Here is a 25,109-nt window from a genome sequence, read left to right as displayed (position 1 = left end):
CTTGCCCCCTAACACACACCAAACAGACCGGACAGATGGCCGCCCCTGAGGAAGGGCTCGGGGCGGAGGATTTGCTCCCGGACCGTGGGAAAGTCTTTGGCTGACTTCACCTGCTCAGGGAGCTGCGACCGGATTAAATACCAATGAGAGAAATGAACACTAACGTAGAGAAAGGGACTCAACGCTAGGCTCTGTGAGCACACCTTAATGCTGCGTTTGGTTTTGAGCTGCTTAAAATGGTGTTGGTAATCCATGGGAAATATTTTCTCTCAATCTTCTTTTCAAATAATTTAAGTATATTGGAATTATTATTATATTTTAACTTGCTATATTTGCATGGTAACTGTGTGGCGATGCATGACCTTTTTCTTATCGTAGGTACAATATACTTCTCTTCTGGCACGTATTCTTTGTAATCCTTCATTGGAAGTGGTTGTGTGAGAACACCAACTTGGCTTTATCAAATATTAGACATGATACATTGTGGTTTGTGAGGGCATAGATAGGTCTGTGTAAATAGATGTGCGAAGTAAATATTATTTATTTTGTTGATGTAAGCAGTATATCTTAACATAAAGAATAAAAGGATTGATGTAAATTGAGGTATATAGTGACAAATAAAATCATACATTTTACAATTATGTGCTATATAATAAGCATGATTAGAGTACTTTAAAAATGTAATGTAGCCCTATACATCAGCTATTTCTGTCAAGTCATTCCATGGTATTTTCTACTTGGTTTACACCTGGCAGATGGACTCAAGTAAACTTGTGGAAAAATTGTTGGGCATTTTAGTACCCATTCTATTAGCTAAAACAAATAGTTTGGACAGTTAACACACTGTTAATAATTACATGTAGAATATTCTGGCATACTTGAGCCCTTTGGCTTTGGGTCACGCTTCATATCCAAATGTCGGGCTAAGCAGGGCCAGCTACAGGCATAAGCGGTCGCTTAGGGCCCCAGGCTGCTATGGGGCCCCGACCCAAAACCCAAAACAAAAATAATTCCCACTGGGAACTAGGAGCTTCCAATAGCACTTGAAATCAGTCATAGCAAAATGTGTAGAATTGCAGAAAATTTGCTTTAAAACTGAAATTATCTCCATCCCATGGTGAAATGGGTAGAATTTCAGAAAATTTGCTGTAAAACAGATTTTATTTTTCTCTGACTCATGGAAAAATGAATAGAATTGCATAAATTGTGTTATAAAATTGCTACATTTTCTCTCTGCCCCATGGCGAAATATGTAGAACTACAGAAAACGTACTTTGAAACGGCAACCTTTTTTCTACATCCTGTGGCAAAACGTTTAGAATTGCAGGAAATGTACTTTAAAATTACTTTATCTCTATTACAGCAACCACTTTAGTTGTTATTGGTCTTGTCAATGCTTTAGACACTAAAATGAAATGTGCTGTTTGTTTGTGGACTTGTCAGAAGCTTTTGATACTGTTGATCATGCTATTTTATTGAACAAGTTGTCCTCGATAGACCTGAGCTCTGATGCCTGTTCATGATTTCATGATTATCTTAGTGACAGAACTCAGGCAATTGTGATTAATGGGGTTAAGTCTTCTTGAAGTACATAAAGGTGTACCACAGGGGTTGATTTTGGGACCTATTCTCTTCACTATTTATATAAACACTATTGGTCAATCTGTTAAAAATTGTGAACTTCATATACATGCGGATGACCCTATTACAGTATGTCTGCTATTGCCCCACCTGTTGACCTGGCTGTGTCAAAACTACAGTCAGATTTTATTGCTATGCAGGAATCCCTTGCTGATTTTAAAACCTTTGCTTAATACGGGCAAAATGAAATACATGTTGTTTTCAAACTCTAGTAAGAATGTTTCAGATGAACTACATGTTCACTCATTAAATGGTTCTCTAATTGAACATGTTCCTGCTTATAAATACTTAGGAATTTGGATTGATCTGGATTTGATGTCTAAAAAATATATAGATGAGCTGGTTAAGAAGCTATGATTTAAAGTTGGCTTTTTCTACAGAAACAGATGGTGTCTTTCTCTAAGCAGTAGGAAGCAAATTATTCAGTCAACCTTTTTATCTGTTCTTGATTATGGTGATATTATTTATCAAAGTGCAGCTACTACTACTCTCAAACCTTTGGATGCCATCTACCATAGTGTGCTTTATTTGTTATAGGTGACAGTTTTTAAACTCATCACTGCATCCTGTATCAAAACGTTGGCTGGACTTCGGTAATGACCCGTAGATCTCTACATTACTTATTGTTTACAAGGCCCTACTTCATAAACGTCATTCATAACTAACTCTGCTGTTGAAGTATAGACACCTGAGTTGCCTAACCTTTCACATGACTGGTTAACTCTTGAGGTTCCTAGGGTCTCCACTGAGCTAGGTAAACCTGCTTTTAGTTTTAATGCACCATATTGCTGGAACAAAATTCAAAATACAGTTCGTCTTGATGTTCTGGTGCCATTCGGATAATTTAAAGTATTGATTTGGGACTTATTGTGGAGGAATATAACTGTTCTTCTGGGTGATATGTGATGTTTTATTTGTGCTTCCCATGACTGTTTTTGTATTTTTTTATATACACAGTACCGGTCAAAAGTTTGGACACACCTACTCATTCAAGGGTTTTTCTTTATTTTTACTATTTTCTACACTGTAGAATAATAGTCAAGACATCAAAACTACGAAATAACACATATGGAATCATGTAGTAACCAAAAAAGTGTTAAACAAATCAAAATGTATTTTATATTTGAGATTCTTCAAATAGCCACCCTTTGCCTTGATGACAGCTTTGCACACTCCTCGCATTCTCTCAACCAGCTTCATGAGGTAGTCACCTGGAATGCAATTCAATTAACAGGTGTGCCTTTTTAAAGTTAATTTGTGGAATTTCTTTCCTTCTTAATGCGTTTGAGCCATATCAGTTGTGTTGTGACAAGGTGGGGCGGGAGGTATACAGAGTATTGCCCTATTTGGTGAAAGACCAAATCCATATTATGGCAAGAACAGCTCAAATAAGCAAAGAGAAATGACAGTCCAACATTACTTTAAGACATGAAGGTCAGTCAATACGGAACATTTCAAGAACTTTTCAAGTTTATTCAAGTGCATTCGCAAAAACCATCAAGCGCTATGATGAAACTGGCTCTCATGAGGATCGCCACAGGAATGGAAGACCCAGCTAGCTGCAGAGGATAAGTTCATTAGAGTTACCAGCTCCAGGAATTGCAGCCCAAGTAAATGCTTCAGAGTTCAAGTAACAGACACATCTCAACATCAACTATTCAGAGGAGACTTTGTGAATCAAGACTTCATGGCCGAATTTCTGCAAAGAAACCACTACGTATGGACACCAATAAGAAGAAAAGATTTGCTTGGGCCAGGAAACACGTGCAATGGACGTTAGACCGGTGGAAATGTTTCCTTTGGTCTAGAGTCCAAAATGGAGATTTTTGGATCCAACCTCCATGTCATTGTGAGACACGGTGTAGGTGAACAGATGATCTCCGCATGTGTATTTCCCACCGTAAAGCATGGAGGAGGAGGTGTTATGGTGTGAGGGTGCTTTGCTGTTAACACTGTCTGTGATTTATTTAGAATTCAAGGCACACTTAACCAGCATGGCTACCACAGCATTCTGCAGCGATATGACATCCCATCTGGTTTGGGCTTAGTGGGACTATCATTTATTTTTCAACAGGACAATGTCCCAACACATCTCCAGGCTATGTAAGGGCTATTTTACCAAGAAGGAGAGTGATGGAGTGCTGCATCAGATGACCTGGCCTCCACAATCCCCCGACCTCAACTAAATTGAGACAGTTTGGGATGAGCTGGACCACAGAGTGAAGAAAAAGCAGCCAACAAGGGCTCAGCATATGTGGGAACTCCTTCAAGTCTGTTGGAAAAGCATTCCAGGTGAAGCTGTTTGAGAAAATGCCAAGAGTGTGCAAAGCTGTCTTCAAGGCAAAGGGTGGCTATTTTAAGAATCTCAAATATAAAATATATTTTGATTTGTTTAACACTTTTTTGGTTACTGCATGATTCTATGTGTTATTTCATCATTTTGATGTTTTCACTATTATTCTACATTGTAGAAAATAGTAAAAATAAAGAAAAACCCTTGAATGAGTAGGTGTTCTAAAACTTTTGACCGGTAGTGTGTGTGTGTACCAAACTATATATAAAAATAGTTTGGGTATAATCTGTATATTTATATATAGTTTAAATATACACATTACATTATACCCAAACTATCTATATATATATATATATTACTATCTCTCTCTCTCTCTCTCTCTCTCTCTATATATATATATATATATATTACTATCTCTATATATATATATTGATATTGATAGTTTTGGTATAATGTGTATATTTATATATAGTTTGGGTATAATATGTATATTTATGTTGTATATAAAGGGTGCATTTGTAAAAGATATGTCTTCCCTGTTAGAATAAAAGTTAACTACAATGAACAAAAAATTCTCTCCACCGTCATGAAGGGGGTTCACTAAGATGTTTTGCCAGAAAGGTGGGGGGTGACCTAACCAAATCTTGCTTAGGGCTCCCAAATGGCTAGATCTGGCCCTGCAGTTAAGACAAAGGGACTTGGATAGACAGAGGACCCTGATTGCTATTCCAGGTTCCATGCGCCAAAAAAAAGTCTATCACAGTTACCAGCGAAAAGGCATTTGGTTCAATAGTAGTTAAAAGGTACTATTGGGTTGGAGACAAGTGCACTCCAACTGAAAATGGGGTTGGTGTGTGGGTGGGGGGATGATTGTAGAGATCAAACACAGAGAATTGGTTATGCATACTGCAGTGCGGTAATGTAAATAGTATTTGACTTGCAATGTGAACTTCACTTATTTCAAGAATGTTTCAAAAGACCTTCCAATAATTCTGCACAGTGCAGTGCAGTGCAGCAGTCACAGGGGTATTGTGTAGTCCCCGTCTGGCCTCTAAAGCCAAAGCTGTTCTTCTCCTCTGACTGAGAAATATTGGGTCAATTAGAGTTAGTTTCTTTGTGTACATCCATTTTACAATATTACATGGGATATCTCGAAATGACAAAATAGTGTGAAAATCAAAGGAATTGTCAGAGCTAACCAATTATTTTTTAATATGTTCTGCCAATTACATTTGCACAGCCATTGCATTATAATAGTCTATCATATTTCACTTCAGATCATTTCACACTTAAATACTTTGCGTTTTGAATCGTTGGAAAATTATATTGTTCTTCCGATAATTAAAAAAGATTTCTTTACTCTCAAATTTGTCCAGACTGACCCATTTGAAGAACTTCACACCAAAAAAAATTTGAAATTCATTTGTATATATTCAATTATCCTATATTCTCATAACAATCGTTTAACTTACATTCATATAAGTCAGACATTTAAACACTTGCATATACACAAATATACACACTCACACAGAACCACACATTGACATACATTACAGCACATATATTGTCGTGGTGTGTATGAGGCTGAGGAGGAAGCACTAATTGGCCGCCGTTACCCGTATGTGCTCTGTACACTGTATATAAATACAGACTGGGAGACATTTTGTGCTCAGCCTTGTTCACATCAGCTGCTATTTTTAAAAAGGGTAATCTGCCATTGGCCCAATGTACTGGTTTTGGCTGTTGCAGAGACCCACATCATTAATCATGGAGGGCATTGCTGCAGTAATTACACTTTCTACCAGTCACGTTGTACCCACAACACCATGCACAGCTCTCTGTCTTTGGCACTCACACACACATACACACACACACCTTGATAGTGCAGCAATTAGACTTTTCCTGTAGTGTCCATCATGTTGCTTACAAGCACACACACACAATCATGTCTTGGAGAGTAATTCTGCGGTGTTGACACATTCTTGCAGAGCACACATATACACAGATTATACACTCACACACAGAATTCCATAGGGCACTACTGCAGTAGTTCTGTTTTGTACATAGTTACCGGGTGCAATGCTCCAACACTCACACTAAAACAAATCGTACTCATGAACAACTGTGAGATACCACTGAATACCCTCTGTGTGTTCTTATCAATGACTATGGGTGTTGATTGAGTGCCTATTGTCTTACCAGGAGAACACTCCCTTCTTTAGGGGTGCGTTTGTTGTAAGAGGTATTTACGACGACTTGAGACAGTTCATAAGAATAACAAGTGAATATACAAGCCTCCCAGGAAACAAAAAGGAGGGGGAGAATCAGTGGCAATACTATGTAACCCCTTTAAGATCATTGTTCCATGCCAAATGGCCCCCTGGGGTGTGTGACACAAGCCTGAATGGGCTCTTCCGTGGGATTTAACGGGTTAACACCAGACAAAAGGAGCTGTGAACATGTAGCGCAGCAGGGGAGGCCCCAGTAGAAGCACCAGGGCTGCAGTGTAATCCTCTGCTCTGTCCCATCCTGTTTGCTTTGCCTGGAACAAGGGGCCAGGGTTCCGGTCTGGAAGCACGCTTTCGACTGCACCTACAGTCTTGCTTCGATACTGCAGTTTAACTGATGTCCAACTCAGAAAGACAATTCTCATAGATGGCCCCATAGAGAAGTCAGATTAGAAAATTCAGAATAAGACAATAGTAATTACCTTTGCACAAAACATCCATTGAATTATTCAACTAATTATTGCTGAGGCCAAACTATTTTTATTTTATTTTTATATTATAATTTTTTACTCACAGCCGAAGATACTGTTTAAATATTTTATATTCATCCAATGTCTGCCATGTTTTTGGATGACGTGATGACGTCATTGCTGCTCGCTCTCCCTGTGCGCACTGAGTGCTAGTGCACATGTGAAGTTGGGCCGACTAAACCGAATGCAACCCTGATATAGACAGTCCATGAATCGTCATTTGCGAACATGAATAGATTACGTTGAAAGCGGCCATCTTGGACTCATTCTCTAGTTCTTTTATACCTCAATGGCCTGGAATCATCATCCATGACCTGGGCTGACTACTCTGACTGACTGACTAAAACACGTGCTGCTCTGCTCTGCTCCCTCTGTCGCTTCCTTCCTGCATAGGCTACTGCATATGGCTTTCTTGGTGAGGAGCCACATGTTATGTTTTAATCAGGAACACTTATTTCTGACTGCTCCCCCACTATACCACTAGTTCCAGGCCATGCATGGATGTCAGTCACCTTGGATAAAGCCAGGCCAGAGAGATGATGATAATGGAAGACACATTTTTTAATTCCAATGGACAAACGTAAACTTTGAGCCAATGCTTGGCACGGGTCCCCTCCTACAGCATGTTAACCTAGGGTCTAGTCTTTACCCTGCAACATGTCATGTAGAATTAAGTTATATACTTTATGCTGGTTGATGCAACAACATTTCTCGAAATACTTAAATTACTCTCATTTTCGTTTATATATTCCTTTATATTTTGAGAGCTCTTTTTTTTTACATTCCTGAACACTATGGTTTACCACACTATATTGCTGAACACTATGGTTTACCACACTATATTCCTGAACTCTATGGTTTACCACACTATATTCCTGAACACTATGGTTTACCACACTATATTCCTGAACACTATGGTTTACCACACTATATTCCTGAACAATTAGCTGAAATAGTATTGTTCCTGTACCAATTTTCCACTTATCTTGCGGATAAAAATCATTGTGATTTTATTATCATGAACGATTATATTTGTTTTGCAGTGCAGAAACAATGTGAATTTGTCATACAGTGAGAGTTGTGTGGGGTTATTTGTTAAGGAAAAGTTGAGCAATATCTCAAAAAATGTCTAGATACCAAATTCTGTTTTGTAAGAATTGAGAAACATAACAGAGACCATCAAAACATTAAGTAGTTGTGAGATGTAATGTATACTGCATGAGTATTCAAATCAGGGAGCTTTTGGATGTAGGAGCTTTATTTTCACATCCAACATTATTGTGGTATTTTCAGACAGCACAGAAAGATTGGTGCAGAAATAAAAACCTGAATCCAATCAATCCTCTCTGTAACCTACATTATTTGTGGGTTTTGTAAGACTTTCAGGCAGCTTGCGATATACAGTGTACATATTTTGGTCAATGTTTTTGATAGTAGATGGTGAATTATTGTTTTTGTGAATCCTTAATTTAAACAATAACAAAGCCACCACCCCACCTCAGTTTTGGTAAAAAATAAATTGTCTGGCCTGGAGAAATTAAACAACTCTCAAATTCATAGACCGAGCTATGGACGCAAGGACTGACCATACATGGTATCAAAATTATAGTAATAGTAATTTGAGGCTATACAGTGTTTGTTTACATTTGTTTTACTCCAAAGTTTGTAAACAATATTATATTTTGGGTTCTGATGCGGTATGACAGTTGAACTAAGCTCATGAGGCATTTATAAGCTAAGACTAGAGAGAAAGTTGGTATAGGTAGACTACACCAAAACCTGGCTATGGGAATGTACATGTAATAGTTATTTGGCAACCTGAGAAATTGTGCCAGCAGCAACACAGTAATGTTAAACATTCTGATCATACCTACAGAACGTCCTCAGTCGAAGGCACTAAGACTGCCAATTACAGCCTAATGGTTTTCCTCATTGTGAGGCAATACAGCTGATTCACCTGCAAGTCACCTGGCTGGCTGCTTCATACCACTTGTTTTGGGAGAAGAATTAGCCTAGAAACTGACTGCAGCAGCTGGAAAGACTAAGGCCCTACCTAAACAATGGGCTTCGCATTACAGGGGATTGGGGAAAAGGCATCTAATAGCACAAATAGTAATTTAAAAACAATAAAATATTAATTAATCTCCCCTCGGCTTGTGAATTTTACCTTATTGACTGGTACTTTCTAATTGTGTCTGATTGCTTTGCAAAGAGCCTAATTACAGTCTTAGATGGGTAATATTTTTTTCCAAAGGCGTACACTAATTTGTGTCATTTCCAGTGCTCCTTTTTCCATTGTCAGTCAATTGCTTTGATAATGAGAGGTTGTGAAGGGGATTATCTTTGGGGAAAGCATTTGGTTAGGACATGCTGAGAGAAGGTATCATTATGGAAACGGCCTACTCTGCTTGCCAAATGAAAAGTTATCCTTAATACAGTAGATTACAGCCTGTTCGTTGTCTGTCTGTCTGTCTGTTTGGAGAGGCCTGTGGAAAATATCTGGTGGGATAAAGAAGTGAACGGTGTTTGATGTTTTCAACCTGTTTTAAACATTTCTCTCTGGACTCCAGAAAGGGGTCAATGGGTTGAAATAATTGACATAATCTTACAAACAGCACATGTTTAACGCTTCCACAATAGGACCTTATAAGATATGGGATAGCTCTAGTAACAGTGTATGATTTTAAATATGAAATCTTTTTGTGATAAGAAATGTAATAACTCAGATTTGTACCATTTCATTAATTATTTGCAATGTTCCATATGGAAGTGCCATAGCACATTGCCTGCCCAAATTGTTTTGACATGGTGACATAAAAAGTTGTGGTCATCTTGGTAAATCTTTCATCACGCCATCCTGCAGCAGCATCTCCCATATCTCCATATTACCGGGCAGACTTTGGCCCATCAGTCTGGAACTTTGTATTACATTGCATACGGTGGCAATACTGGAGTTTTATCTCAATCCTTTCGTAATTCAATCAGGCCTATCACTTTTTAAATGTTAAAGGCCCAATGCAGCTGTTTTTATCTCAATATCAAATCATTTCTGTGTAACAATGAAGTACCTTACTGTGAGTGTTTTAAATTAAAATGGTAAAAAGAAACAAATAGCTTCTTAGCGAAGAGCAATTTCTCAAGCAAGAATTTAGCTAGGACTGTCTGGGAGTGGTCTGAGTGGGAAGGAAAAAACAGGTTTGGAACTCTTTTTCTTATTGGTCTATTTATTTGCTCTTACACTAAAGCTCTTACACTAAAACGGCATTTTCATAATTTTCACAATTTCACAGTATTATTCCAACTTCATAGTATGAAAATATATATAAAACACAGGAAAATCATATTTTTGATTGCACGGGGCTTTTAAGCCAATGGCTATGTGTAAAGATTTGCATTTTCCTGTGTCCTTGTTCTAATGTTCTAATGCCTGAGAGCTGTGATATGAAGCCTTGGTAATTAAAACGCAATGCCAGTTCATGAGGGGAGTCAGCGACACAATGTAAAGCTCTCAGAGATCCCAGGATGAAAGGGGCAATAGAAATCCAATCAATTTGAATTGTCTTTTGAATTAATTTGAAATGGCTCAGGTCAATTAAGACGATGCATTTCTCCAGCTTTGTGTAATGCCATATCCATCGATCCATCGAGAGGACTTTGTGCACGCACGTGTAGGACATATTTGATTTCCAAACTCCTGGTGTTTGGAATTCATTAGGTATTGATCATTTTTAGTGATGCTTGTATAAAAGCACAAGGTCTGATAGCGGTCCTATCTGAAGGCTAGCCAAGCCCAGGCCAGGTAATCAATTCGGTGCTATTCAAAGACTGATGGCCTTTCATTTTGTTATTGTTTGGCTGCCTTCAACATTTGCTGCCTTTGCAAAAGCATCCACTATCTCTACATCCGTGTAATGACTTTAACTCAAAGCTACTACTGTATAGCGTATCTTAATTGGATACCATATCTTCCCCAAAGACTAGGCTTTGTTTAAGGTGAATGTCATTTTATAGGGCCTATCGGTGGACATTTACCACTAGAGACACCCTGTGGCCCCGGACCAATTCATTGTTAGACAACCTACCCTGAATTATTAATGTCTCATTTCAGTGAAAAAGACTTGATAGCAGGAAACAGAAAGTCATTCTGTCAGGAAGAAAAAGTCCAGATTGATTGTTGTTCCTGTCGTGTGATATTTCCTTCTTTCGAGGCTGTACCTATCTAGGTTGGTTGGTTGGATTTTTTGTGTGTCTGTTGTCTCTGCACAACTCTCTTCCTCTCCCCACCACTCAGAACCCTGGTCCGTGTCCTTCATCCCTCCCCTCCCTGCTGATTGGCCCCAGAGAGGGCAGCTGCAGCCAATGAGGCTTGTCGAAAGTGTCAGTGTTTAGTCTGGCGCTAGGCAGCAGGATCGACTGACAGGCAGATCAGGCAAAGTCATCGTCTTGGCTGACTGCCTGGCAAACCTCTGTTAGCATTTAAGAAGAGGGGCCAGAGCAAGACAAGGCCTCTGCAGGGAAAACAACCTCAGCCTCTTTCTCTGTCTCAGACAGTCTCTCTCTCTCTCTCTCTCTCTCTCTCTCTCTCTCTCTGCCTGAGAAGCTGTCAATCTCTAAAAAGGCTCAAGAGAAAGGCCGAAGATTTGTTTTTTTCGATGCTCGAACGGATTTGATTGCTTTGTTTTTTACACTGCAGACTCTCCCTCTTGCTTTAACGGTGAGGGAGCACAAAACAGACCTGTTGCCTGTGCTGTAACCTATGCTAACCACACATAAACCAACGTGGACCTCTGTATAGAGAATGATTATAAAGTACAATCCTCTCCTCAGCCTGACCCAGTCAGAGTACAGGACAGGACAGTGTGAACCTTCATCTGGATTAACCTGTGGGCTGTATGTTTTCTGTCATGGCTGGAGGAGACATCATTAAATTAGTGGTGATAAGGGTGGACTCACTTGCTTTGAGACATAAATAACACTGTCCATGGTGAGCCTTTGGAGAAGGCTGCCTGTAGCGCTGGCTTGTGGTGAAGATTAACAAACCGTGTAAAAAATAATGTTTGACATTTCACTCTCACAGCAAATGGCATGCCTCAGAAATGTGCTGATATATTAAGGGTAAATTAGTATTTCACCAGAGAGGCTTTTTGTAAGTACAAGCTCACTCACATAATGCATAAGGTTTGATCAACATAGTCGTCTTTTAATCATCTTGTGATATTGTTTTGGTAGTTCACATCAGATGAATTACAATTAGAGAAATGCAGTAAATGTCAAAATCCACATCTAATGGTTTCCTCTCTCCAGTGGTGGAAAAAGTTCTCAATTGTCATACTTAAAAAGTAAAAGTAAAGATGCCTTAATAGAAAATGACTCAAGTAAAAGTGAAAGTCACCCAGTAAAATACTACTTGAGTAAGTCTAAAATATATATTTTTAAATATACTTAAGTATCAAAAGTAAATCTAATTGCTAAAATATACTTAAGTATCCAAAGTAAAAGTATAAGTCATTTCAAATTAAGCAAACCAGACGGCACAATTTTCTTGTTTGTTTAATTTACGGATTAGCAGGGGCACACTCAGACATCATTTACAAACAAAGCATTTGTGTTTAGTGAGTTCGCCAGATCAGAGGCAATAGGGATGACCAGGAATGTTCTCTTGATAAGTGTGTGAATTGGACCATTTCCTGTCCTGCTAAGCATTCAAAATGTAACGTGTACTTTTGGGTTTCAGGGAAATGTATGGAGCAAAATGTAGATTTTTTGGGGGGGATGTCGTAAAGTAGAAGTTGTCAAAAATATAATTAGTAAAGTACAGATACTCCAAAAAACGACTTAAGTAGTACTTTAAAGTATTTTTACCTAAGTACTTTACATCACTGACTCTTTCCCACATTTCAACCCTCTTCCCTGCCCTGAATCTCAACTGTTTCAAATTACTGTCTGTCCGTCTGATTTTTCACCCCTGTCTGGTTTGCGATGGTATATTCCATTCCATCCCAGGGAAACCTTTTTTTCCTCCCTGGTCTCATTTGAACTTTGATCCTGGCCTCCTGCCTCTCAGGATATGAGATGACCCCCTCAGTGGGAGTGAGGGGCACGATGGTGGGGGGTTGAGGGGTATGTTTTGGACAGTTTCAGCTTAATCTGTTTGGAACGGAGCTGAGAGCAGATGAGACCCTGGCTGGGCCCTGCATGGCCCTTTGTTTGCAGATCTTATTAATACTGAGGTTATTATTAAAGGTCCCAGCCACAACACTGACTGACCCATCAGCTGATGGACTGGAGTCATTAGAAATGATAGAGACTGGACCCAATGGCTTTTTAATTAATGGATCAAATTATTAGTTTATAGATGGTTTCTAAATCTGTAATAAACTATTGTAATACATTGGTTGAAGTTGTGTGCTTGACGTTTAGGTGTCAAAAACTTAGCTTATACGGCAGCACTGGCAATAATAACAGTATTATGAGTTGGCACTACTCATGCATTTGTGTGTGTCGGCCCTAATTGATATTCATTTTTTATCATCGTCACCATGTTACTACATTTTACTAGACAGGCTGGGAGATATCATCACCATGTTACTACATTTTACTAGACAGGCTGGGAGATATCATCACTATGTTACTACATTTTACTAGACAGGCTGGGAGATATCATCACCATGTTACTACATATTACTAGACAGGCTGGGAGATATCATCACCATGTTACTACATGTTACTAGACAGGCTGGGAGATATCATCACCATGTTACTACATTTTACTAGACATGCTGGGAGATATCATCACCATGTTACTACATGTTACTAGACAGGCTGGGAGATATCATCACCATCTTACTACATATTACTAGACAGGCTGGGAGAAATCATCACCATGTTACTACATTTTACTAGACATGCTGGGAGATATCATCACCATGTTACTACATGTTACTAGACAGGCTGGGAGATATCATCACCATGTTACTACATGTTACTAGACAGGCTGGGAGAAATCATCACTATGTTACTACATGTTACTAGACAGGCTGGGAGATATCATCACCATGTTACTACATGTTACTAGACAGGCTGGGAGATATCATCACCATGTTACTACATGTTACTAGACAGGCTGGGAGATATCATCACCATCTTACTACATGTTACTAGACAGGCTGGGAGATATCATCACCATGTTACTACATGTTACTAGACAGGCTGGGAGATATCATCACCATGTTACTACATGTTACTAGACAGGCTGGGAGATATCATCACCATCTTACTACATATTACTAGACATGCTGGGAGATATCATCACCATGTTACTACATTTTACTAGACAGGCTGGGAGAAATCATCACCATGTTACTACATTTTACTAGACATGCTGGGAGATATCATCACCATGTTACTACATGTTACTAGACAGGCTGGGAGATATCATCACCATGTTACTACATGTTACTAGACAGGCTGGGAGATATCATCACCATCTTACTACATATTACTAGACAGGCTGGGAGAAATCATCACTATGTTACTACATGTTACTAGACAGGCTGGGAGATATCATCACCATGTTACTACATTTTACTAGACAGGCTGGGAGATATCATCACCATGTTACTACATTTTACTAGACAGGCTGGGAGAAATCATCACTATGTTACTACATGTTACTAGACAGGCTGGGAGAAATCATCACCATGTTACTACATGTTACTAGACAGGCTGGGAGAAATCATCACCATGTTACTACATGTTACTAGACAGGCTGGGAGATATCATCACCATGTTACTACATGTTACTAGACAGGCTAAAAGATATCATCACCATGTTACTACATGTTACTAGACAGGTTGGGAGAAATGAAGCCATATACATTTACCTCCTGAAAGAAAAGGGGAAAAAAACATTTTGACTTGGTTTTGGCACTCCCTCCCTCCCTCTCTCCCTCCCGCCAGCAAGTCAGTCAGTCAGTCAGTTAGTCCCAGACAGTCTCAGGCTCTCAGTGTATGTGTTTAAAAAAAATCATTACCGGAGGTGAGGAAACATGGCAGATGCTCAGCCCTTTTGATTTAAGGCTAAATTATGTGAGGGAAACACATGTAAAATAGGCTTTTGGGGCATAAATTACAGCTCCTCCCTGGTGGATGGCTGGCTCTGTGTGAGTCAGATGTCATATGCATGAGTTATTGCCTTGAACCGCCTGACTTTGTGTGTGTGTGTGTGTGTGTGTGTGTGTGTGTGTGTGTGTGTGTGTGTGTGTGTGTGTGTGTGTGTGTGTGTGTGTGTGTGTGTGTGTGTGTGTGTGTGTGTGTGTGTGTGTGTGTGTGTGTGTGTGTGTGTGTGTGTACTCCTACTATACTGTACGAAGGAGGACCCCATGGCCAAATTGTGTGTGTGTTCCTACTGTACCAAGGCCTCCCTGTGTGTGTGAGAGAGAGAGAAAAAAAGGAGAAACTTTCCACAGTGCTATTTATTCATGGAACTTTTACAGGAGAAACACAGCAACATAGGATAGCTTTGCCTTTATCTGTACATTACCTGTACGTTCCCAGCCACAGCAGCAGGCTTGCTGTTTGTCGTGGCAGCTGGAAGTAGAAATGGTAGAAATGTAATTTTACAACTGAGAACATGAGGAGAAGAGCTGTATGAAGGACGAATGCCCGGTTACACAGACCAGACAGACAGCAGAGAAGACCTAGTACAGATGATATTATACATGAATGTTAAGCCTGGTAGATAATGTATATTCCAAGCTCTCTCTGTGTGTGTGTGTGTGTGTGTGTGTGTGTGTGTGTGTGTGTGTGTGTGTGTGTGTGTGTGTGTGTGTGTGTGTGTGTGTGTGTGTGTGTGTGTGTGTGTGTGTGTGTGTGTGTGTGTGTGTGTGTGTGTGTGTGTGTGTGTGTGTGTGTGTGTTTGCGCACATGTGCGCAAGGGCCAGAAGGTGTCATCTGTAGAGCCCTTTTCGTTTATTCTATCAAAAAGGCAACTGGTACCGTATATGAGGCGAAATGGAAGCTCCCAACATGAACATTAAATTGACTTTGGAAGGCTCCAGGCATTCCTGCTCGACACCACATTAGACCCGGCTACTCCCCACCTCGAGATGATGGGCAGCCTGCCAGGTAGGGGTTGCCATGACTCCTAACACCACCCCTTCCCTCTGCACTCCCTCCCCCTTGAAGGTGCCAAATTTTCGGGCAGGCTGGGCTGGCCAAGGTTTTGATTTAGACAAAAGATGTCTTCACAATGTCAGCAGAATGCTTTATGGAAATGCTGTGGCTTTCTGGTAGGAAACCATGTGACCCCCTCGGCCAAGGTTTTGTTATGGTGCAAGGAGGAAGAAAAAGAGAGAATGCGATGCCAGCAAAGGGTTATGCTTTCTTTTTTTTTGTCTTTCTTTGATTCTTGTGTTTGCTTAGAAAATGGCGGATGGTGCGGTGCTGAAATTAACCCGACTTGCCAATGGAGATGGGCACAAAAACATAACTTCACTTTTATTTTATCAGAAGCGGATGCTTTTTTGCATAGCACCCACGTTTCATCTATTTTTGATTCAAGCTCAATCCTGCCTCCTGTCTGTCTGTCTCCAGCCGCGTACAAAAGAGAGGTCAGAACAATCCAAACCAAATAGAGATGATGAATGTCAAATGGTTAGTAGAGATCTGGGGGTAAGTGGCACTGGCACTGGCACACTCGCACTGTTCTGTTTCTATACCTGGCTTTGTCGCACTGCGGCCATGCAGCCACGGCCAGGAATATTCCGATGTGTTTGGAACTCTGAAGTTGGCACCGTTAACCCTAGGTGACCATGGCATGCTCCATTACACTGGCATCCCATTCGCCATGGCATCCAGTTCACCCGGGCAGATTTATTCAGCTCCTTGCCATGATTTTCTACATTGCTGCTGCTATCTAGGCTTAGTTGGGCTAACCTATCCTATCTTCTTGCCACAGCCTCCGCCTCAGTGCTGCATGATGGCCAGGAGGAAAGCAGGACTCCCTGGCGTGTCTCTCTGGGGACTAGACGGGGAGATAAATCTCCTCCACAACATTATTATTATTCTCACTGAAAATGGAATTCCATGCAAATGTTCTATCTGGGAGGGAACTGCTGAAGCATTTGATGCTCCTTATATGAGCGGCTGCAACTGTAAATGGAATCTGCTTTTATATGATTTGACGTTACCAGTATAAGAATGGAAAGAATACTGTTGCAATACAATTGTCGGTACTATCAGGGTTTTTGTGAAGACATTCTGTCTTTTTCTTTCGTTGCTTTATTATTCACCAGCATGTATTTTCAGTTGCAAATATTTTGTTAGGTAATTGAATGTACTGTTGCTATTGATTTAATCCTTCCATTTCACGAACCACGAGGCCGTGCAGTAGGGTGTGGAACTGCTGCTATTGTTCAAGCCTATTAATGTTGTTATTTTCTTTTGTGTTTTCAGATAGGAAGAGAGTGAGATTACTCCATACCCTGTAAGGCACACAATCAACAAGGTAAGTTACCTTCAGAAAGAAGTTACCCTCTACAATACATTGTGTTATGTGTATCCTGATTTACCGAAATATCCAACAGTAGTTTCTTTAACTGTGGGCCTTGGATGTGGCACAGACATTCTGTTGTGTTCCCCTCCTCAACATGGTCTCTGTGACATGTCTATAGGCCAGACAAAAATGTGTGGAGTCATTCTTTACCTTTGCCGTCTCACCTGTACATTCAATCAATATATAATTTACGTTATTTAGGTTTTGTAGCTATATTCATTTTGATCTTACTTAGTTTAGACAGGTACAGTATGTTTTCAGATCGTTTCTGGGAGATTCGGCCCTGCGGTCTTGTCTAGTCCTTTCCATTGTGCTGTTCCAGCTTAATTCCTGTGTTGCAGCCAACATCTCTCTGCTCTGCTCAAAACACTTCAGAGTCAATGCTTATATATGATTCAACACATTTATCAGAATTTATCCACTTAGTGATTGAGGGGGTTTATTGTCCTAACTTTATTATTGATTAGGATAGTGTAAGGATGACATACCAGAGGTAACGTTATTTTGATTTGACGACTTGTTGCATGCATGGTACAGTAGACTCATACATAAAGTAACATCTATGGACAAAGTTTGGCCCAGGTTTGTGGCATAGGGTAACGTTGTATTTTTCTGTGTAATTTAACATATTTATTTTGATACTTTCCAACTAACCACTTGGCAAAAACCCGTAGATCCGATCTTGTGGCGAATCTGACATCACAAGCTCGCCTCTGTGGGCCTCTGTCATTGTGGTGTGAACAACATATTTTTTTATGGTAACTTTTGTCTCTTTGATGTCCTTTATTTGTAAAATGACTAATCCTGCAGTAATAGATATTTGGTGTCCTGTGTGGTGTTAAGGAGCTCCAGGTAGAATAGAACATTTTGATTATTCTAACAAAGCATGAACCATAATGTTTCAGTTTTATTTAATAGCATATTCCAAACTTTTGATGTTAACGGAAGCAACCTTATCCTCCAGGATGGAAAAGGAGACTACAGTACAATTCAGAAGATACTATTGTTCTTGATTTGGAAATAGAGGACAAGACAAGAAGAAGGCCTACTGAAAATGTGTGCATCCGGGTTGAGGTAGTAGGTTGTATGGTTTAGAATGACACCCTAGGAGTTAACTGTACAACCTTCTAGCTTTCCTTGGAGCACACTCATGACATCAAGCAAAGAGATGACCCTCATCATGTCTTTCAAAGCATAGCTTGGCTTGGTTTACATTAGCCAACTGTTTTTGAGGGCCATGATGTCAAAATCTCTCCATCAATGTTTTTTCTCTGTGCACTATTTTAATTTAAGTGTGCATGATAAAAGATGATGAATATAGGAAGTAAATTACCTAAATGTATTACATAGTGGAAAAAGAGAGAGTTATACATGTTTCTCATTTCAAATGTGCAGCTGTTTGAAGAAAACACAAATATCAAGTCTCATGATGATCCACAATTAGATTAGCTTTGTTTTATCTGTATGTTCTCATTAGAATGAATTGTTGGAGTGTTTTGTGAGGTGACAATGGGTATCGTGTTATAGCCTTTCCTTTCCCTACACAGGCTTCTAATTGACCTTTCCTGCCAGTAGACCCACGGTCAGTCTGCCTTTAGGGGCACAAAACCTTCAATTAGTGTTAGGTTGAAAGGTTGTGTATTTTTAGAGTGGTTGTCATCCACTCTGGTAGGGAGGGAGGAATGACCACACTGCGTCAATCACACAGAGGATCTGTAATGTTAGACATCCACTGTATAGTATCTCTCCAAGCACAAAAAAAGCACACAGCAAACAAAGGATTTTTTTCATTGTTCTTTCACTATCCATGAATATATAGCAAATTAAAGGAATTACTGATTTATCTGCAGAGGGAATACAGTGAATGCACGATTCTTCATGCTTTTGAAAAATAATTATAGTGTCTTGCTATCGTGTGGTTGTGTTTTTTGTAAGGCCATTATGTAATAGATCTAATTTAATTTGTATTTTGTTAAAACAGCAATTCACCATTTACTGCTGGTGATGTAGTTCGCAGCAAGGGAATCTGTTACGTTTTTCACATCCTAATACTGTCAAGCTATTCTGTTATTGCTAAAGGTCAATTTCAATTTCTCACCAAGACATCATTTTGTGGTGGAACCTATTTCACACAACCAGTTTCCCCTGGTTTCACATTGCTCCCTGAGTCATTTGAGAGTTCCTGTGTTTTCGTAGCCTCTGTCAGTCAAGGCGACTCCAGTGCAGGCCAGGGCCTTCCCACATGAAAAAATACACTGAACAAAAATATAAATGCAACGTGTAAAGTGTTGGTCCTATGTTTTATGATCTGAAATAAAAGATTCCAGACATTTTCCATATGCACAAAAGCTTATTTCTCTAAAATGTTGTGCACTCATTTGTTTACATCCCTGTTAGTGAGCATTTATCCTTTGCCAAGATAATCCATCCACCTGACAAGTGCGGCATATCAAGAAGCTGATTAAACAGCATGATCATTACACAGAAGACCTTGTGCTGGGGACAATAAAGGCCACTCTAAAATGTGCAGTTTTGTCACACAACACAATGCCACAGATGTCTCAAGTTTTGAGGGAGCGTGCAAATGACAAGCTGGCTGCAGGAATGTTCACCATAGCTGTTGCCAGAGAATTTAATGTTAATTTCTCTACCATAAGATGCTGACCCCACCACCCACATTGCGTGTGCGAGCGTTTCAATAAAAATGTACACATACATGTTATTCAATAATTGATCCAAACTGCTCGAGCATCTGCGTAGCCAGGTGCTAAAATAGACCTTGGTTCTATTTTTGACGTGTGATGCGCTGCAAGTCTTGACTCTCCCATCTCCTCATTGGTTTTTAAGAGTACGGTATATTCTGTACCCACGTGGGGGATTGAAAGATGATCTGAGGTCCACACAGTCCAGTTGGTGGCAGTAATGCACCTTAAAGTTGGTTGCCAACCACTATATAAAGTCAGAAGAAGACTGAAGGAGGAGAGATTACTAGAAACTAACTAGATTTCCTCTTATCTGTGGATGAATTATCGGAGTAGAGAACACACCATTTTGGTGACTCAAAATGGGTAAAAATTCAACAACAAAAAGGGACGTTGTGCTTTCAGGTAAAATAACAAGCCAATGTTTATATCCCAGGACAAATTAGCTAGCAACAACAAGCTAGCTAGCTGAATGTCCATGAATGTTTAATGTGTTTCGACCTGTCCCCAAATTAATATAGTTGGTTCAGAGTTAATTTTGCTATTTCAACTTGTGTGTCCTGATTGCGTCTGGTGTGGATGGACAAAATCTATTTGAATACACAGAGATACTGTGACAAGATCCTGAGGCCCATTGTCGTGCCATTCATCCGCCACCATCACCTCATGTTTCAGCATGATAATGCATGGCCCCATGTCGCAAGGATCTGTATACATTTCCTGGAAGCTGAAAATGTCCCAGTTTTTCCATGGCCTGCATACTCACCAGACATGTCACCCATTGAGCATGTTTGTGAAAGGCTGGATCGACGTGTACGACAGCGTGTTCCAGTTCCCGCCAATATCGAGCAACTTTGCACAGCAATTGAAGAGTAGTGGGACAATATTCCACAGGCCACAATCAACAGCCTGATCAACTCTATGCGAAGGAGATGTGTCGCACTGCATGAGGCAAATGGTGGTCACACCAAAATACTGACTGGTTTTATGATCCACGCCCCTACCTTTTTTTATAAAGGTTTCTGTGACCAACAGATGCATATATGTATTACCAGTCATGTGAAATCCATAGATTAGGGCCCAATAAATGTATTTCATTTTCTTTCTTTATTTCACCTTTATTTAACCAGGTAGGCTAGTTGAGAACAAGTTCTCATTTACCACTGCGACCTGGCCAAGATAAAGCAAAGCAGTGTGACACAGACAACAACACAGAGTTACACATGGAATAAACAATAAACAAGCCAATAACACAATAAACAAGTCAATATACAGTGGCATGAGGAGGTAGGCAATAAATAGGCCATAGTAGCGAAGAATTACAATTTAGCAGATTAACACTGGAGTGATAAATGAGCAGATGATGATGTGCAAGTAGAGATACTGGTGTGCAAAAGAGCAGAAAATTAAATAAAAACAGTATGGGGATGAGGTAGGTAGATTGGGTGGGCTATTTACAGATGGACTATGTACAGCTGCAGCGATCGGTTAGCTGCTCAGATAGCTGATGTTTCAAGTTGGTGAGGGAAATAAAAGTCTCCAGCTTCAGCGATTTTTGCAATTCGTTCCAGTCACTGGCAGCAGAGAACTGGAAGGAAAGGCGGAAAAGGAAAGGCGGGACTGATTTCCTTATGAATTGTAACTCAGTAAAATCTTTTAGTTCAATATACTATAGTTTACTATAGTATAAATACTGGAGTATTACTATACTTATGTAAGCTGTGTTCAAATACTCATACTAACCGCACTATCTGTACTATTTGTGACATAAATTGAGTATGTAGTATGCTTATTGGTCATAGTATACTTAGTATGCCAAATGATCCCGAATGTCGTACTGAATTCGCCAAAATATGAAGTATACAAGCAGTGGAAACTATTTCTGAGCTTTTGGGGCCCATAATGCAATTCTTCAGAAAATGGGCATGGCTTCACAACATTTTCAGATTTGAAGAAAATGCAGCTGAAGTCCGACGAGCAGATCCAAACTCATTGCTTTAACTACATTTTTTACATTTTACATTTTAGTCATTTAGCAGACGCTCTTATCCAGAGCGACTTACAGTAGTGAATGCATACATTTCATACAATTTCATACTTTTTTTTTTTTTTTTTTTTTTTTTTTTTTTTACTGTGCTGGCCCCCCGTGGGAATCGAACCCACAACCCTGGTGTTGCAAACACCATGCTCTACCAACTGAGCTACAGGGAAGGCTAATTATGACAAATGTTAAGAAAATGTTCAGTAATGTAATAAAGTAATGCCTTTTCAAATAAGTTACGTTACACGTTGTGTTGTCTGACAATTTGTTAGCTACGCTAGCCTTATGAACTGCATATCATTACAGCAGTTGCTTGTATGTACCGGTATTGTTAGCTAGCTACTGTTCTAACGTTAGTTGGCTACTTGTACATCCAACTTGCCAGTATTAACTATATGCTATCTAACTAACTACCCAATGTTTATTGACTTGATTATTCACGGCATTCTTAGCTTAGCTAGGTGGTATAGTCATTGTGCGTTCTCAATGGACACTGTCAAATAAGTCGTAAGATGTCTGGCTAGTAATTTGTTAGCTATGCTAACAAACTAGAAAGAAGTTGCATAGCAACAGCATCAACTTCTGGTAGACAGGCAAAGCACTAGTACACTCAACTGAAAGGAGACTGTTCATTTACAGTATAATAAAATTAACTAATAGTACAGTATATAGTATGTAGTATAGTATAGTAAGTATGTTAGTATGGGTATTTGAACACAGCTGTAGTGTTTTGTGGACTGTAGTATACTGTAGTATTTACTATAGTGTTTTGCAGATATTATTGTAGCATACTATAGTAAAAAAACTGTAGCATATACTATAATAATTACTGTAGTGTTTTTTCAGACTTTAGTATAGGCAACTGTATTATTTACTATAGTGTTTTTGTTGTATTATCTTTGACATATAAGTGGGGGCTTTCTCCTTGAGGGAACCTACTGGACAAATACTAAAAGAGAAAATTGTCCATAACCTCTAGGACTGCGGTCAGAATGGATAGTTCAGAGCTTCTGCTCTTTTCTATAACCTGTAGGGAACACAATATGGTCTATACTTGGCATGTAGGTTTTTCACTTATGGGCGGTACAAATTGAGATATGGGGGGTATATGCAAATTAAATACTGTAGTATTACTACAGTAAAACAACTTGTTTCAGACATTACTGTAGTGTTTTTTTGCAGACTGTAGTACACAGTAGTATTAACTGTAGTATTCTACAGTATACTACAGGGTTCTATAGTAATTACTACACATGATCGAGGGATGCTACAGTGTAGTATAGAATTCTACAGTATACTACAGAATTCTATAGTAAGTATTTGTTCATGTGGGTTGACATTATCACAACCAATCTCCTGTGAGCTGAGCGGCAAATCTCAGCCACACTTTGAGGCCCAGATGGTTGGACATAGACATCAAGTATGAAATGTAATAATCATAATAAATCTGAGATTCTCTGTTTAGCAGATGCTTTTGTTCCAGAAAACAACTGACATCGCCCACAGCTTTTATTACGTATCCATTTGCACTGCAGAATATAGTTTCCAGGTTCAACCAGGTTAAGTGCCTTTCTCAAGGGGTTTAGTGGCTTGATTATCCCACCTAACTACCTGCCTGGAACCAAGGCCATTCCCCAAACTGCTTCAGCAGGCAGACAGACTGCTGTAATGTTTAAACTATTCAGCATGGGAGGGAACAGTCTGTATGTTTATATGTTTCCATGCACTGAGACTTAGTTATAATCTATGGGCCCTTGTCCCCTACAATGACGATGGGGAGGAGTAGTGATATGCGGTCTGGTCTGTGGTTTAAACCTGCCCCAGCCTTGTAGGTCTGTCTACTAAGATCAGGGCTCTGATTCTGGCTCTCTCTTTCTTTCTGGCAGTCGGCCACAGCTTGTAAAATGAGTCGGATCACCACAAAGGAGAACAAAATGCATATGTGGATCCATTTTCTTAGTCTATAGTACATTTCATACTGAATTAGAAATTTACTGAAAGCGGGACACTAATCCGGACGCTTATATGAAATCCTGCTACGCCCTCAGACGAACCATCAAACAGGAAAAGCGTCGATACAGGATTAAGATTGAATCCTACTACACCGGCTCTGACGCTCGTCGGATGTGGCAGGACTTGAAAACTATTATGGACTACAAAGGGAAACCCAGCCACGAGCTGCCCAGTGACGCGAGCCTACCAGATGAGCTAAATACCTTTTATGTTCGCTTTGAGGCGAGCAACACTGAAGCATGCATGAGAGCACCAGCTGTTCTGGATGACTGTGTGATAACGCTCTCGGTAGCCAATGTGAGCAAGACCTTTAAAAGGTCAACATTCACAAAGCTGCGGGGCCAGAGGGATTACCAGGATGTGAACTCAATGCATGCGTGGACCAACTGGCAGGTGTCTTCACTGACATTTTCAACCTCTCCCTGACCCAGTCTGTAATACCTACATGTTTCAAGCAGACCACCATAGTCCCTGTGCCTAAGAAAGCGAAGGTAACCTGCCTAAATGATTACCGCCCCGTAGCACTCACGTTGGTAGCCATGAAGTGCTTTGAAAGGCTGGTCATGGCTCACATCAACAGCATCATCCCGGATACCCTAGACCCATTCCAATTCGCATACCGCCCCAATAGATCCACAGATGATGCAATCTCAATCTCCCTTTTCCATCTGGACAAAAGGAACACCTATGTGAGAATGCTGTTCATTGACTACTGCTCAGCGTTCAACACCATAGTGCCCACAAAGCTCATCACTAAGCTAAGAACCCTGGGACTAAACACCTCACTCTGCAACTGGATCCTGGACTTCCTGACGGGCTGCCCCCAGGTGGTAAGGGTAGGCAACAACACGTCTCCCACGCTGATCCTCAACACTGGTGCCCCTCAGGGGTGCGTGCTTAGTCCCCTCCTGTACTCCCTGTTCACCCACGACTCCATCATGGCCAAACACGACTCCATCATTAACCTCTATGGGCTAGGTGGGACGCAAGCGTCCCACCCGTGGTGCACTCCATCAACAGCAGGTGCATTTCAAGAGCGGCAAATTTGAATCCAAATAAATGTCAAAATTCAAATTTTTCAAACATACAACTATTTTACACCCTTT

At 40.0% G+C, this 25,109-nt stretch overlaps 1 long non-coding RNA gene and 1 other non-coding gene across 3 annotated transcripts in view; one reads left to right on the top strand and one right to left on the bottom strand.

The window, feature by feature from the left end:
- Positions 1-25,109, top strand: part of LOC106567934 (uncharacterized) — an 81,872-nt gene that overhangs the window by 35,879 nt on the left and 20,884 nt on the right. For both annotated transcript variants that reach the window (XR_001320196.3, XR_001320198.3), the window contains exon 2: positions 17,148-17,199. This is a non-coding gene — a long non-coding RNA (uncharacterized LOC106567934). The remainder of the gene's footprint in view (positions 1-17,147; positions 17,200-25,109) is intronic.
- On the bottom strand, positions 22,903-22,957 carry LOC123726252 (U7 small nuclear RNA). The gene has a single exon (XR_006758644.1). It is a non-coding gene; the product is annotated as a U7 small nuclear RNA (small nuclear RNA).

Source organism: Salmo salar, chromosome 13, assembly GCF_965601325.2.
Source record: "Salmo salar chromosome 13, fSalSal1, whole genome shotgun sequence".
Classification (NCBI taxonomy): Eukaryota; Metazoa; Chordata; class Actinopteri; order Salmoniformes; family Salmonidae; genus Salmo; species Salmo salar.
Note: the sequence above shows the minus strand (reverse complement) of the source record. Positions and strands in the feature narration are given on the sequence as shown.